This window comes from Vanessa tameamea, chromosome 4, assembly GCF_037043105.1.
Source record: "Vanessa tameamea isolate UH-Manoa-2023 chromosome 4, ilVanTame1 primary haplotype, whole genome shotgun sequence".
Taxonomy (NCBI): Eukaryota; Metazoa; Arthropoda; class Insecta; order Lepidoptera; family Nymphalidae; genus Vanessa; species Vanessa tameamea.
Genome location: NC_087312.1, coordinates 1,763,176 through 1,778,914, shown reverse-complemented (window position 1 = coordinate 1,778,914; position 15,739 = coordinate 1,763,176). Strand labels below are relative to the sequence as shown.

Sequence of the window (15,739 nt, the reverse complement as noted above, 5' to 3'; positions counted from 1 at the left end):
TGCTTTTCGGAACTTAGGATAAGTAGGGGTAAGACTGGTAACCTAATTATGGGTCATTAATATAAAAGTTCTCGACAAAAAGTCTCATAATTTCATTATATTAGGAATTCTACCTTCGAGCTACCCAAGTATTTTATTAACATGCATAAAACATTATTAACTTATTCATATTTATTATTTAAAATTCAACGACCTCCGTGGTAGAGTAGTGTGTACACCGGTTTTCATGGGTACGCCACTCCGAGGTTCGATTCCCGGCCGAGTCGATTTAGAAAAAGTTAATTAGTTTTCTATGTTGTCTTGAGTCTGGGTGTATGTGGTACCGTCGTTACTTCTGATTTTCCATAACACAAATGCTTTAGCTACTTACATTGGGATCAGAGTAATGTATGTGATGTTGTCCAATATTTATTTATTATTTATTTTACTTATTATTAAAAAGCCTGTCAATGTAATAGTCGCCTTATATCATAGTAAAAACCGAAGAAAATTTCGGAATAGTTTCATATATATATAAAATAAATTAAATAGGCGATTTTAATAATTTTAATCTACATATGACAGAAAATATATTGTGTTGTCCAGTCCGCTACCCGCTACAGCTTATGGCTTGTACCGCTAGGGCAATAGCAGAATGCGAGAGGATAATCATATTGTTTTGTTTTTGATTCATTGCCGTTTCTATTCGCAAAGTTTGTATTTATAATATTTCTTGCTGGATCGAGTGTTCGCGTAAATATATTGTCGTTTACGGGTTCCGAACTTGGGTATAGCCCGAACGATTTTAATATACTCAAATTGACTCAGTTAATCAGCTATAAACCGACCGAGAAAAATTGATGTTATTTTATTCATTATTTATGTATATATGTAACGAACTTTTATTAGGCTTCTCTTATGTACACGTGTGTGGGTCAGATCTTGTAATTGTCCTTTTGAGTTAAATATTTGAACTTACTGTTGATGCTGGATATAATATTGGTATTGTCTGCCAAATCAAATCCGTGTTGTATTAAATTTGAGTCTATTTTTATTAAATTTTAGATATGGATAGCTTTGTATAATATTAATGATTCTTTTCTTTTCACAGGTAAGTACTGAGTCGAAGAGCGTAAAAATACATCCTTAAGAATTATGAAATAAAATTGTAAGTACATTTTATTATGAAATGTGATCATCGATAAAATATATTTTGTTTAGACTCCGTCATATATAGACCGGTCTCCTTTGGCAGACCACATGCTCACCTTATCTTTTACACACAACGTTAAGGCTTCGCGACCACCTAGAGGGTTGACCCACAGGTTGAAAAACACTAAAGCGATAACTCGGCAGAAAATATCCTGCAATGAGGTCATTGGGATTAATCCAGGCTCATGAAACGGTTAGTTTTATATAAAACTATATCATAGCTTTCACTAACAACAAATGAATCATAAACCTCGTTTAAACTCGACTCGAGCGATGTTAACACGTTCAGCACATAACGCAGGCACGCCCTCTAGTGATAAGCCACAAACTGTTCATATGCAATACTTTAGTTTTAATAAACAATTTACTTAAGGTAATTTTGTATAATAGTTTAATAACATAACAAGCTTGTTACACACAAGCCTGTATTTATTACATTTAAAAAAAAAAAGATTATTCCGTCTCAGATTATAAAACAAAAGGTAGATGGAGCGCGCGGAACATTATAGTGAAGTAACAAAAGCGAATACAAATTAAAAGTGAGTGTGTAATTTGTCATTACGTCAATAATTAATAATTAAAGTGATAGCATTGTGAAGTCTCAGGGAAAACACGCGTTGCTCTATCGTATTCGTATCTCTCACAATATATTTTTAATTAAGTTAAGCGTAAAGCGCTTCAATATTTGATTGATTGAATACTACTATATCCCAAAGGAACCTTCTAATTGTAAACATCAGGTTGTCTCTACCGTTCAACTATAGCGGCTTCTATAAGAGATTTACTACAAAAACAGTTTTATGCAATTCAATATAATGTATAGTCTGTCTGTCTGTCTGTCCATGTGTCGGACCGCACCTCAAAAAAGAATGCATTAACATCAATATCGTTTTCTTACAGATTTCCAATGAAACTAGTACATAATGGAGTACGCATAGTTATATCTTACGCTTTAAAGCGCTATCTCAGCAACATGAATCCGGAATTAATATTAATTCGCGTAAGATTTATGTATCGAGTTATTTTCAAAGGCCATAAATAATAAATATTTACACGTTACGACCGGTGCGGTGTAAAACGTGAGAATAATTTAGCATTTGTATCGTTCTGGTTACGCAAAGCGTTATCGAATAGAGAATCGATTCCGTACCGATTATTATATATGATTTCGAATAAGGAATCGCCACGTTACATTGTAAATAACTTTTCGCGTCTGTATATGTGTCATTACCTTTACATTTATTAGAATAATTTAAAGTTAATTGAATATGACAACACTTACTAATAAGTTAGAAAGATAAACTATTAAAAAACAAAACCCAAGAACACGCAGAAGATTTTAGCATGAGAGTTAAAAAAAAAAAAAAAAACCCTTATCACAATCGGAACACAGAACGTCCTCGCGTCGAGTGGGGCTCAAATGTCTCAGCATGACTGTCAGGATCGTCGGCTCTCAGCTTATAATGCAATCCGAATAATTGTCGAATAAGCTACGATCGGCCCGCGAAGGCAGATTAGCCGCGCTCGGCCTCTCCACGCTGATGGTACTTCATGCGATCGTATCGTTGCTCATTCTACGCCACGACTCGCCTTCACGAGTATCGATAGAGTGGAATAAATCTGCAAAAAATTGCTAATGTATCGATATTTGACTCGGCTTTTTAGTCTCGTGAAAATAAATACAATCTCTTTTTATCATTATGTGGTATTTATTTTATATCTGTAGTTATTGTTTTAAATTTGGAACTTTAATTTTATTCTAAAGAGAAATTCAGTTCGGTATAGAGAGAATATATAACACTAAATACAACGCTATAAATGTATGCGAGTAAATTATATCGTAACCGAAATAACATTAATTTTACGTAAGAACTCCCGCCTCGATTTCGAACTATCTTCCTTGGATGCTGCAATCTCCGTATTATCTATGCGACTGCAAGGCTACAACCAGTTGACAAAGTGCACTACGTGATATTGCAGCCATTACTCCCAGTGATTCATATCGGCTCCCCCAAGGCTTGGCCTCCCCCACGAGCCTTCTCACCCCCACCTTTCTCGCAGATAACGGTCCGCACGTTGTCCAGATATACCTATTAAGGATGCAACACTGAACGCCGAACATACATAAATAACCTAACTTGTAGACTCGAATGTTAGCACTCCGAACAATGAACTCGCGCAAATGATATCGACGCGAAAAAGAACCTTCCCGACGAAAAGACTAAATGTCAAGTCGACATGGCGGTTGGGAAAGTGCGCGAAACTAGCGCAGCGGACTGGAGCGATGAGTGAAAACAATCGACAAATTCAATTGAAAAAAAAATAAAATCGGACGTTTATTGTCCGCTATCACGGCGTTCCACCTCCGTTGTTTATAACAGAGACGCCCAATTTGCTCGGGAGACTTTTTATCTCGCGTTCTCTTTTTTTCTACACGACAAACAAAGAGTCGATATGACAGGTTGGTGCAGCCGGTATCTGTGGCGGGGCACGGTGAAAAACGAATATCGAGTAATCGAGCAATCGAGTAAAAACAAGAAGCGGCGGGCGGGAGCGCACCGGGCCGTGACAATTGCATCTGCGCTCAAATTGCAGACGCCATGTTGGATTATTGCGCCTCTATTTTCGATTAAGTCTCCGAACGACCTTGTTTGAATTTATTCACTGGAGTTATTTTTTTTTTCTCTTAGTTGCGAACAACAATTGTGCCACTGACGCGTTACAAATAAATTAAGTAAATAAAAGTACTAACGAACACTAAAAACGGTAATCTAAATCTATATAATAAGAATAAAATGAAATTATATTTATAAATAAAGAACATAAAACATGTGTACAAGTCTTAACACATTTCAAACAAAATATCAACTTACAAACTTTCTCGGAAGTCCACCGCACAATAGTGTTGCGCTCAAAATATTCTTATTTTAATCGAGTCGGTGTATCGAGAAGGCGAGTATCGAACGCGTTCGTGTGGAATAAAGATAGTGACGGACGTTGGTCTCGAACGATACGCGCCAACTCAAAAATTCATTCCTATTTTAAATATCTGCCAAACGCCTTCCCTTTTGAATGTCGTTTGAAGTTTAAGATTTAAATATGCATTAAAATATGTTAGAAAATATTATTCATATTTATATTGATTTCCATTTTTCAGTCACATTGTGAATTACTTCATCCATGTTAAACAGAAATAACACTGAGGTATCAATTTCCATTAATGTTTTCTAATTGAATTATTTTATCATAAAAAAAATGTTCCATCATAGCATAAGCTACGTTATTTAAAACAATTTTCTTCAATTCCAAGAAAGCTGTCTAGGGCTCAGTGCAAATATGATGGGTATAAAGAAATCAATCAACTTTCAATTTAACTCAGACGATCCTTCCGAAAACTCGCGTCAATCGCTAAACTTTGGCAGCTTAAAAAAATAAGAGGAGGAAGCAATCAGGTTACCGTTTTGACGTTTGCAACAAAAAGCGCGGGAAGCGACACGTCAAACGCGGGATAGATTCGAAAATTAAAATCCCGTTGGGTACGTTGGCAGATATGACGGCTGTCGCCATGCCGCAGTGTTGCCAGCTCGATTTCAGGCTTGTTCTAAATATGTCAACACTTCTTTGTTATCGACCGACGTGCGCGCGGAAATGAAAGCCCATCGACTAGACGTCATTATTATCAACGCATCGTATATTATTTTTACCGACACTTTTAAAAATCAGTAATTTGACAATTCAATTAATAATAACTACGTAAAAAAATATTTTGACATAAATTATATGATTTTCGTAAACGTAACATTTCGAGTAACAACTAGTCGTTTCTATCAAGTACTGTCCAAAATTACGGGTCAGTAAAAAAAAAAGAAACGCTATAAAATTGAGATAAATTCAAAAGCATATAATGAAAAATGAAATTACTTTTTGACAAAATGGCAACACTTATTCGAATGCGCGTGTAGCACGCAAGTGATTGACAAAAACAAAAATTCCATTTTCAACTCTTCGCGCGATATTTCTCAGAAAGAAAACTTATTCGAGTATGAGTGACGTATCATAAGCCAGCAGGCTCCGAGATATATACGTATGAATCACCTGACTGTCGCTCACTCGTCATCGGCTAAGCCGTTCTCGTTCTATGCCCTGCGTAGTTAAAAGTTTTCGACTGCGACGCGTGATAGCACCGCTATTTGAACTTCACTCGACGTTTATGCAGGAAAAACTGACATTATTCGTTTTCGAGATTTATGTTGGAGTGAAGCGTCTATTTGCATTCTACATTGCTCTATGGATTTTGCAATTCGCGTTTTGTTATCTGCATTTGAATTTAATTGAATAAAAAAATGTTCTATTTTTAAATTCTTATTCCATTCTTTGGATAGTATATTTTGTTTATGCGTGTGTAACGATAATCTGACAAGATATTATATACGTTACTCAAGCGAACTGACCAACGGCAAAACCAGTGGCAAGTTTTCAAAAAAGTTTCTTTTACAAATTTATTGTTGTGAATTATTAAAAAAATAGTACTTCCTAAAATTATTCAGAAATATAATTTACCTCGAGTGAAGTGAGTTAAAATTATATAATTTGATATAGCATTCAAAAATATTTTTTTTCTTGTTTTAGGCATACAATAAAGGTGTTACACGAACAAACTAATCAAATGTCGCATTCGTAAAATGATGTCATATTAATGCTATTAACAATATTATGAATTATGATATTATATGATATCGTAAGTTAATTCGTTTTGATAATTCCAGTTAGAGTGATACACAACCACGTGACCCAAAAAATCTATTTTGTTAAAAATGGAAAATTTTATAAATTAAATTTAAAAAAAATATATATATAATATAGATACTAATTCTGGAACGCAAACAAACACTAGTATAATATATATAGCTTCTTAAACAGTAAATAAAAAAAAAAAAACTATAGGTATATTTTATTTTATCTATATTACACAAACGAAAAGTACATCAAGAAGTACATTAAGGCAAAAAACTGTAGCATATTCCGAGGACCGAGGAGGAGGAGAGTAAAAACTATTAATAACATTGTGATCGTAGTAAATACGGTCATGATATTTTTCCCTGTATCGTCACGTCACCTGTCCGCGGGATCACGCGGGACGTCGACATTATGTTTGTTTAATCGTCGAAAATTCTTTTGTCCGCACAGATAAATTTCGCGCCATTGGCTGCTAGCGTTGCTCTAATCTCGTACATATCAATAATGTTTATATTATTTAAATATAACATAGACGACATACATAACATAACTAATTTAAAAAACATACGACAGAGTATGTATAAATCCAACGCAATTCATAAATGAATACACACACGTAATAAAATTCATATATACCTACATTAACGCACACATACAAAGCACAAAAAATATTAAGATCTTTGTGTTCATATGTATAAATATTATGGCTTACCGTTTTTATTGGCCGCCCGATATTGCCATAATATGCTTTATATTAGTTACCTAAATACTTGTTTAATTATTTTATAAGAATTTGAACAACTGATCTATCTATGTATTCATCCAATCGCAGTCCACTGCTGGACATAGGCCCTAAAGTCACCCAAAGCTACTTTTGCGTTTTAAATTCGGTTCCAGTCACCTTATTTTCGTCATCAGTCCACCTGTCTAGAGGAACCCTCAGCGAACCATTGTTTCTACTTGGACTATCTAATAAACAAAGAATAATATAAAATAGAGAATAAATCAAGATTGAGAAGTAAGAAGATATTGTATGCTATAATAAAAAAGATAAATGTTTAGTTTTTTATCTATCTCTAGCTATAAAAACATCTATTCGCCAATCTCTGTGCTGCAAATACAGTCAACCATCTTATTATAAGTAATATATTTAATCTCTATTTTGCGATTTCATTCATTCGTTCATTTCATTCTCTTGAATAATGACATGAAATGACAGTATTTAAAAATAAAAATGTTTTTTTTTTATTCTCAAAGAATAACTATGAATTACAATAACGGTTATTCAAGTATCATATTACATCGAAAACTTATCACAGACGATTTTATTATCAACTTCTAACTTCTGAAAAATCAGAAACGCTGTTCAGATAAAAATAAATAACTGTATTACAATAATATGTCGTATGTATGTACTGATTGTTATCGCTTGTAATCCGGCGTGTCGAATGATAAGGAATCGTAAAAAAAACGCCTGACTACACCATCTACACTATTATCAGTGTTATGTTAACACTGGCTGGACGCATGGATATCGTGATATGTGAAGTTTTTAGTGTTATTATTTAAAATTAAATCATTTGTGTATTTAAATTAAATACTTTGTGTTTTTATGTGAAGTTTTGTTCGATTTTTGTGAATGTGTTCTTAATTTGAAAATGAATCGATTATCGACTCGAATTTACGTATCGTGTATTTATAAATAGGTAAATATAACTCATAATTCTTAGACGCAATTCAGTGGTTCCATTATCAAAATTAATAAAATTTAAAAATAAATGAAATACAATTTTTTTTTTTATGTTTTCTGAGTAATTAATATTTTTATCCATTCTTATTTTTGGTTGTGGTCGAATATTTTATCTTTAAATATTCATAACAATATCCATTATCATTAGAAATACAACAAATATTTTCTTAGGTTATCGCATTTAAATTACACGAGCATTGTTATCAATTAAAATAAATTTTGATATAATTTGTGTTCGACTATTTTATTAGCTTGATTTTACGACTAAAATTCCAAAAAAGTTTCCATATTAATTATTAGTTTGCGGAAGTCGCGAGTAAAAAATAAATGACAAAGAATTTTCTAGAAAACGTACTATATATAGAGATTAATTTGACATTTTGCCTTTAAGTTACTTTAATTACCGAGACAACATTCTTAGCTACGTTTATTAACTAATTAAAATAATTTCTACGTGTCTGTACGTATCGTGTTTAATATTTTATTAAGAAACATATTTTATTATTTTGTGTTAATTTCAGACGTATGGCTGTAATCATTTAATTTATGTATAATACAATAAAATATAAATATATCACTTCTGGTACGTATTGATTTTGGAATCTAACAGAGAGAAAAATATTATTTTTTTTAAATATTATATAAAAAATAAATATATATTATATAATATAGGTATAACTTAAGTTATATGACTATAAAAATTCAAGTACAGTTAAGTGTTACAGCATTAAAATATTTACATAGGTATTTCTCTTCCATTTTAATTCTCATTTCTAAATAAACACCTGCGTCACAATTTCTTCAAACTAAGATATGAAATAAATAAATAATTAAAGACTTTACATAAAAAATAGCGTTCATTTGACACATAGATGTGTCATTATTTATCTGTTTATAACATGTCTTCGTATTTTTATAGCATCATTATTTATTACACTTCTTAATTTGTAACGTTAACCATGACATTTATATTTAGTAGTATAAAACGTAAATTAAAATGTATGGGCAGGTTAACGGACGCTATTAATAAATTATATCCAGATACGATCTTAGAATCATAAACGCGTCTGCGTTGTAATTAAAAGGTCATAAAATTATTTAAATTTTATTAAAAATAATAAAATATTATTAATAAATAAGCAAATGGGATGAATCCAATGTTAATTCACAACCTTAGGCTATACTTAATTACTTTTGAATTTAAAGAAAATCAAATCATTAGTTATAATTATATCTAGATCAATATTTATATCGACAAAGTGCCTTTAACCAATTACCTAATCTAAGATGTTATGTACATTGTGAGAGCCGAAATGGTCCAGTTTTTGGCTTGATTTTGATCGAAAGATTGTGGGTGCAAACTTGAGCACCACTTCGAACCATACCACATTGAAGCAGAGTGGTGGATTAAGCTCCATGCCTTCGCTTCTAAAGGGGGCCCTTATCCCAGCTAAAATTTCCGGGTACATGATGTTAGTTTACTTTTTGTCTACTGTCATAATTACACTGACTAACCTATACTTGTAATGGTAGAATACCGAAAATATTTGCCTAAGACCACTAGTGATTCAATAAATGTACCGTCATATAAAACACTATTTATACAGGAGAGATGAATGTCACAAGATTGTCTGGCATGAAAGGGGATGAACTTAACATGGATTGGAAGATTTTTGTCCTATTTAATTTAGTATTAAAATTAATCTATTGTCATATCCATATTATACATTTTTGTTAATAATGACTCGAACTCTGTAACATTTTGAAATATAGTTCCAGCGTTACTCAGTACAATGGATTGTCTAACAATTTTCTCAGCGATAAACATTTATAATCTTTTTCATTTCCATAAATCATTCGCTTGTGCATTTTCCGATTTTCGCTGGCGCTGATAAGGCCTTATCGTTTCTTATCGCCGCTACGGTCGGTTTTCGATCGTAACGATGCTATAACTATTATGCTTCCATTATTGTACCAACATAACACACACACACATAATATGTATCGGTTTACATTCGAAGCTATTTCCATTTTTATTTATTCTACTTAAATCATTCACTGACTAAATATATTTTGAAAAAATATCTTATTCTTGACCGGTGTCACTTTCGAGTTAAAATAATTCCAAGTTAAATAATCAGGGTATACATCAGTGCACAATTATTGTTTAGCTGTTTTACAAATCAAATCAAAATATACTTGAGAAGTGAAATCGTCATTTTTGAAGGTAAAATTACATTTAAAGTTGCAACTGAACAAAACAGGCAAGTTACTCAGTATTTACTCTTTTCCACCGATAACATAGATTACGAAATACTATTGAATTAATATTTATCCTCTATTGAAATCAACGAATATTATCTCCAATATTTTTATTATCTACGTATCTATGTATAATTCTGAGTAACACCATGGCAACCCAAGGTGATCGGAGAAGTGCAGAACCAGATTGTCCATGTTCCAAGTTCCTGGTTGATATTGAGAATTTATTGATGATAAAAACGCTGAAAAACTTTTTATTAGTCCTACCCGGGATCTGAACCCAGTATCAGTAGTCTAATAGCAATTCGACCAACGTAAAACCCTTACTCATGAAAACCGGTTCAAACTGGTAATAATAAAAAAACATTTACAATCTTTACTGATTACATAGTTCGAGATGTAAAGGCTCGGAGATATACGTTATACGATTGGCTGTTGACTTGCTTAAATTTTTAATCAAATCAAATAAAAATAAACTTTATTACAAAGATAAACCTATCAGCGATCCGGTATGTTGATAATAACTGTTAAGAAATTCGGTTTATTCGATGTTTATACAAATTTCAATAGATACGTGTTTTACATTAATAGAAACATATGTAAATCAATACATTTATGTTTACATGACATATACTTTTTTTTTGTAACACTAGTTTTAAGGCCGTGTACGTCTTACATGTTTTATTTGTACATTTTCAATATCAAATTATAAGAATTTGCATAAAGTATTGAAGTATTGAATTGTTATATAAATTCAACTTTAACTTTAGCCCCTCGGATGGATGAATTAAAAAGCCTATCCCTTCCTTAGAATTAAAACTTGATTGATGCCAAATTTCTTCATAATCGATTCTTGATCGACGCTTGCGTGACTAAATCATTGGATTTAGTCATGCAAGCGTAACAGACAGACAGAGTTACTTTCGCATTTATAATATTGAGAAAAGATAAGCATTTATATTTACGTACACTCTTGCTTATTAACCGTCTTACTTAAGAGTCAGTAATTATTTTTGAGGCCAAAGTATGCAATCACAATATTCCAGAAAACATCCGAAGTACCTCTGTTGCTAAATTATAAAGGCACGTTCGTGTGGATATGGTTATTGTATGACTTGTAATAAGTACCTATGTGCTGATAGAGCTTTAAGCAAGCCCGTCTGGGATAGTACCACCCACTCAACATATATACTACCACCAAGCAACAATACTATGTATTGTTGTGAGCCGGTTTGAAAAGTGAATGAGCCAGTGTAATCACAGACACAAGGGACATAACAACTTAGTTCCCAAGGTTGGTGGCGCATTGAAGATGTAAAAAATCTTTAAAATTTCATACGGCGCCCAGGTCTATGGGCGGTGGTGGTCCCGTCCGCCTATAGGAGTGTTGGCGCGCCTTGAGAGTGAAATTGTTCAAACAATTTTAGTTTTACCAAAATAAAACACTGATTTTCGCCTTCGATCAGATAATAAATCTCAATTCGTCGCACACTTCGCGGCTTCAATTACAAAATATACTTATTCCAAGAATTAAATGTAGAAACTGTATACTAATTTAAATTAATTCTATAATATGCCATGAGCTAATATTTAATATTATGCACAACCAGTTTTAACCCGTGGTTGGTGGATAGTCCGAGTAATTTTCCGGGATAAAAACTTATCTATATGCAAGAAATAGCGTATTAATCGTCCGTTACACCGTTGCTGTGCGAAAGAAGGACAAACCAATTAACACACTTTCCAATTTATAAATTAACAGGGATTTCTTAATAGTTTTTAAATTGTTTATATGTTAATCGTATGGTAACCAATGTAACCGAGCCCTTAGAATAGTTAGGTTAAATATATCTCTCTTTTTTTAAGTCAGTTGGAATTATTTATAATTAACGATAAGTCTATATTCTCTGTTTAAATACTATATATAATAATAATATTTTTATTTCAAGTATCATCGACTCATTTTGTTAGTAATGCAAAACTTAAATGTCTGTTAGTATTCCTATGGCACAAGCAAATTTGGCGCTTAATTTACTTTTGAATTTAGAAACTCCAAATCTCTTTTCTACCTAATTTTAAGTGATCAGTACACGCGGTACTGTATGTATGAACTATATGAATTTACTGTATGTATATCCCTTTGTCATTACTGATCTACTCATCCTCCAAACCGAAACACACAAATGCGGTCAAATTTCATTTTAGTCTTTGAACTATGTAGAATGTAAAGTGATATTTGTCAACGCCATGTTATTCAAATGTCATAGTAGAATAGAAGTAGACATAATGATCATTCGTAAAAAAAAAACAAAATTTCAAGTTCCAAATTCAATTTAATTACATTAAATTGAATACATTGCACGATTTGATCTGATTGTTCCGATTTTAAAATCACTCTTGTCAAAATATTTGATGATTTGAATTTAGAATGCATTTGGTGCATCTAATATTGTACCTCGAAGTAACATTATTAGTATTGTGTCTCGGTTTAAATGGTAAGTGAGCCACTGTAACAGGCACAAAGGACATCTCAATTCTCAAGGTTGTTTTTTAACCAATGTGGGTTATATGATGAATAATTATAGTATAAATTTGCTTGTTAGTGTAGTAGCAACGGTACAATATCTCAATTACGGTGAGAATGATATCTGCCCATCGCCATAAAAAAAAAGAATGTGTCAAAGATTTCCCAATCACAATCAAATAAATTTTAACTAATATATACAAATTAAGACGCTGACAGATATAATATTAATGACAATATTACGTTAATATAATAAATATTTAAATATATTTAATATAAAAGTTGTTAAATAAATTTTATTATTTGCTAAAAGCATATCATATAACTACAATCTTAAATTCTGTTAGGAATGTTACAAACGAAAAAAACATTGACTTCTAACGAAAACTGTTGTAGCTTAAAATAGTTTTTATATCTTTTAGATAAAGTTTAAAGTCATTTAATAATCTGTGGCAATTTTTATCTATATTATACATCGTGGATTTATCACAATGTCAAATATAACATCTATTATTTATCAATGTTCTCTACAATTTACTCGTTATCTACTGATAGAGAATTTGTAATAAAAATGTAATTAACAAGTCGCGATAATATGTTATTTCAAATTAATTATATAATTTAAGTCTGTTTTAAAGCGAGTTAACGTCGAGGTAATGTTATAAAAAGTATCATTAAATATGTTAAATTACCCAAAATATCAATTAACATCAGCTTTAATTAAGATTGTGTTTTATTTGAGATGTAATTTATGTCATTTAAAAAAAATTGCCATTGATAAAATATATAGTAGTTCGAAACTTTTTATTTATGACTAATTAAAAAAAAACACTCGAAAGTTTATATATGACCTCCTTTAAATTCCAATACATAACGGTCGAATATACCTACCTACGTATTAAAAAATCGTTCTTTTTTTAAAACAAAAATCGTAAACGTTTTAATTTTAATATCAAGTGAGTCTAGATAATATCTCCGACCTGTTTTCCGGTAAATTTTAAATAAAATAACGGATGTATTATATGATAAAAATGCATATCATCTCGAAAATCATCTTAATTTATTAAAGTGTGAATCTGAGATCAACGATAGAATGATTACGGAACCGTAAAAATAAGTAGATTTATCAGAATGATCAATGTGAAAAATATTAGTGCCGTTTCAAACAACCTCAAAACAAAACAAACTTGGGGAATTTAACTACTGCAAATATTGAAGTCAGTTTACTTAATTTCTTATACAAATAAACTAGTACGTCTTATAAATATTATTGCACAGATTAAAAAACAATTTATATAATACGTGTATATTTTATTTGTTACTAAGTTATTATTATTAAATATCACACGGAACCCTCATTTGGGAGCCCTAATCGGACCTGACTGATTTCTAATGAGGCGTGGCTTCGTGTCGTGAAATCTTTTAGCGCCTCCCGACATTTAATATCCAATTTACATGTTGTGTTAATTTTATCGATATTGTAACATATTGGATGTCGCTGATAACGATCTGATTTCTTGTTTTATTGAATTTAAACTGATAACGAATAATATTACACGATTCACTGTGTATAACATTACCTAATGATCTTTGTCGATTACAAATTTAATTATAATTTTATTTACTAACATATGTAATACCGTGACTTTTCACACTTTATATTAAACAAGATTAAAACAGGGCACAGCTTTATATATATTTATATAACTATTTCAAATAAAACGTTTCTTATACAAATAATTTTCTCATATAAATACTGTCTTCTATGTAAATGCTAGTTTAACCCAGGATAATCTAGTTCGACCTAGGCTAAACTAAACTTATATTGTTGCAAGTGATATAATAAAGACATTGGAACGGCTTAAATATTCTATATCTTGAAACACGTAGGATAAAATTTGGCATTAAATAGTTTGACCAGTCTCATAAATATTAGTAATAATTATTTGTACAATAAACTTATGTCATTTGGTTTTTTTTATCAATTGACAGGACCCCCGTGAAGTCACGTGTCCATCGTAAAAATACACATCATACGTATTTACTGTTTCAGTTCTTAAATAACGAAAAGACGATAACACGTGACAAATAAATGCATGTCTGTGTCAATATCAGTGTTTCTGGTTTTCCCTGCAATTGTACTTTATATTTAATAAGTTTACTTTTAAGTATAATGAAAACATTTAAGTATAGAATATGCCTTTTTCTATATAAGCATACTAAAGATGTATTGAATTTGAAAATTGTTATTCTATGATTTTGAAAATAGAATTTATATGTATCACCAAGAGAGAGAGCACAACTCACTCACGCACAGAGTTTTTGATAATTCATGTGTTAGGTCAAAATAGTATCCAACAGTTAGCTCCTACACGCACACTAGTAAATTAGTATGACATTTGGCGAGTGTCAAGCGTAGCTGTCACTCACACCAAGATAATAAAGTTTTCTCGTATGTTTTAGTTCTTTTGTAGTGCGACACTCTATACTAGATACGTATATAAATAAACTAAACCTAAATTTTGAATTTTCAATGTACAGATCTTATTTTCCGCGGCAAAAACCTCACAAGGAAATCAATTTATTTTTTGGTGCAAATTACAGATATATAATTTATGTGATATTATCCCCATAAATATATATATTAAAGCAGCGGCCATATTTCTGTTTTATTATAATAATTAAATAATGTATTACTACATAATGCCTTATCATTGTGTATTTACATTTTACGTAACGAATACTGAATTATAACATTCACTAAATATCTAATTAATTATAGATTAAATAACAATAAAGTAAGCATAACAAAAAATATACAATAGAATCATTTAATCAGATTTATAATCACAAGAATGCAGTAGGCATAGACATTTCTTAACCAATTCATGACAGCCATTTTGTCTTGCCGCCATTACGAGCCCATCCAAATAATTCAATCGCAATCGATATAAAAAATCGATATTTAGTCGATGGTTTATATTAGAATATTTCACTTATCCGATTAATCTACTCTCGTTCGTTTTAATCGTTATTAAAGCGGCCGACTTGATTTAGTGGAAATCGATAAATGATAATGAATTGTTTCGGTATATTCGTATCGTATTTGTAGCAATTCCACGGGAATCTAATTTTCGAATCTAATAATATATTACGTCACCGCTTTCTTTTGTTTTAGTGTCTATAGCTTTGAGAATGTTTATTATTGTATTAATTAATATATTATAACCTTTTTTTAATCGAATTGTACGTAGTAGGTAGGTATCTAAAATGTA

At 31.2% G+C, this 15,739-nt stretch overlaps 1 protein-coding gene across 3 annotated transcripts in view; it reads left to right on the top strand.

Moving 5' to 3' along the window:
- The window catches only part of LOC113396660 (zinc finger protein ush), a 223,885-nt gene that overhangs the window by 141,034 nt on the left and 67,112 nt on the right, over positions 1–15,739 (top strand). The window contains exon 1 of one of the 3 annotated variants that reach the window (XM_026634694.2): positions 7,482–7,634. The exons of the other annotated variants lie outside the window; for them this stretch is intronic. The gene's annotated coding sequence lies outside the window, so the exon portion shown is untranslated. Of the gene's footprint in view, positions 1–7,481; positions 7,635–15,739 lie in introns of those variants that run through there. 3 annotated transcript variants of the gene reach the window in all.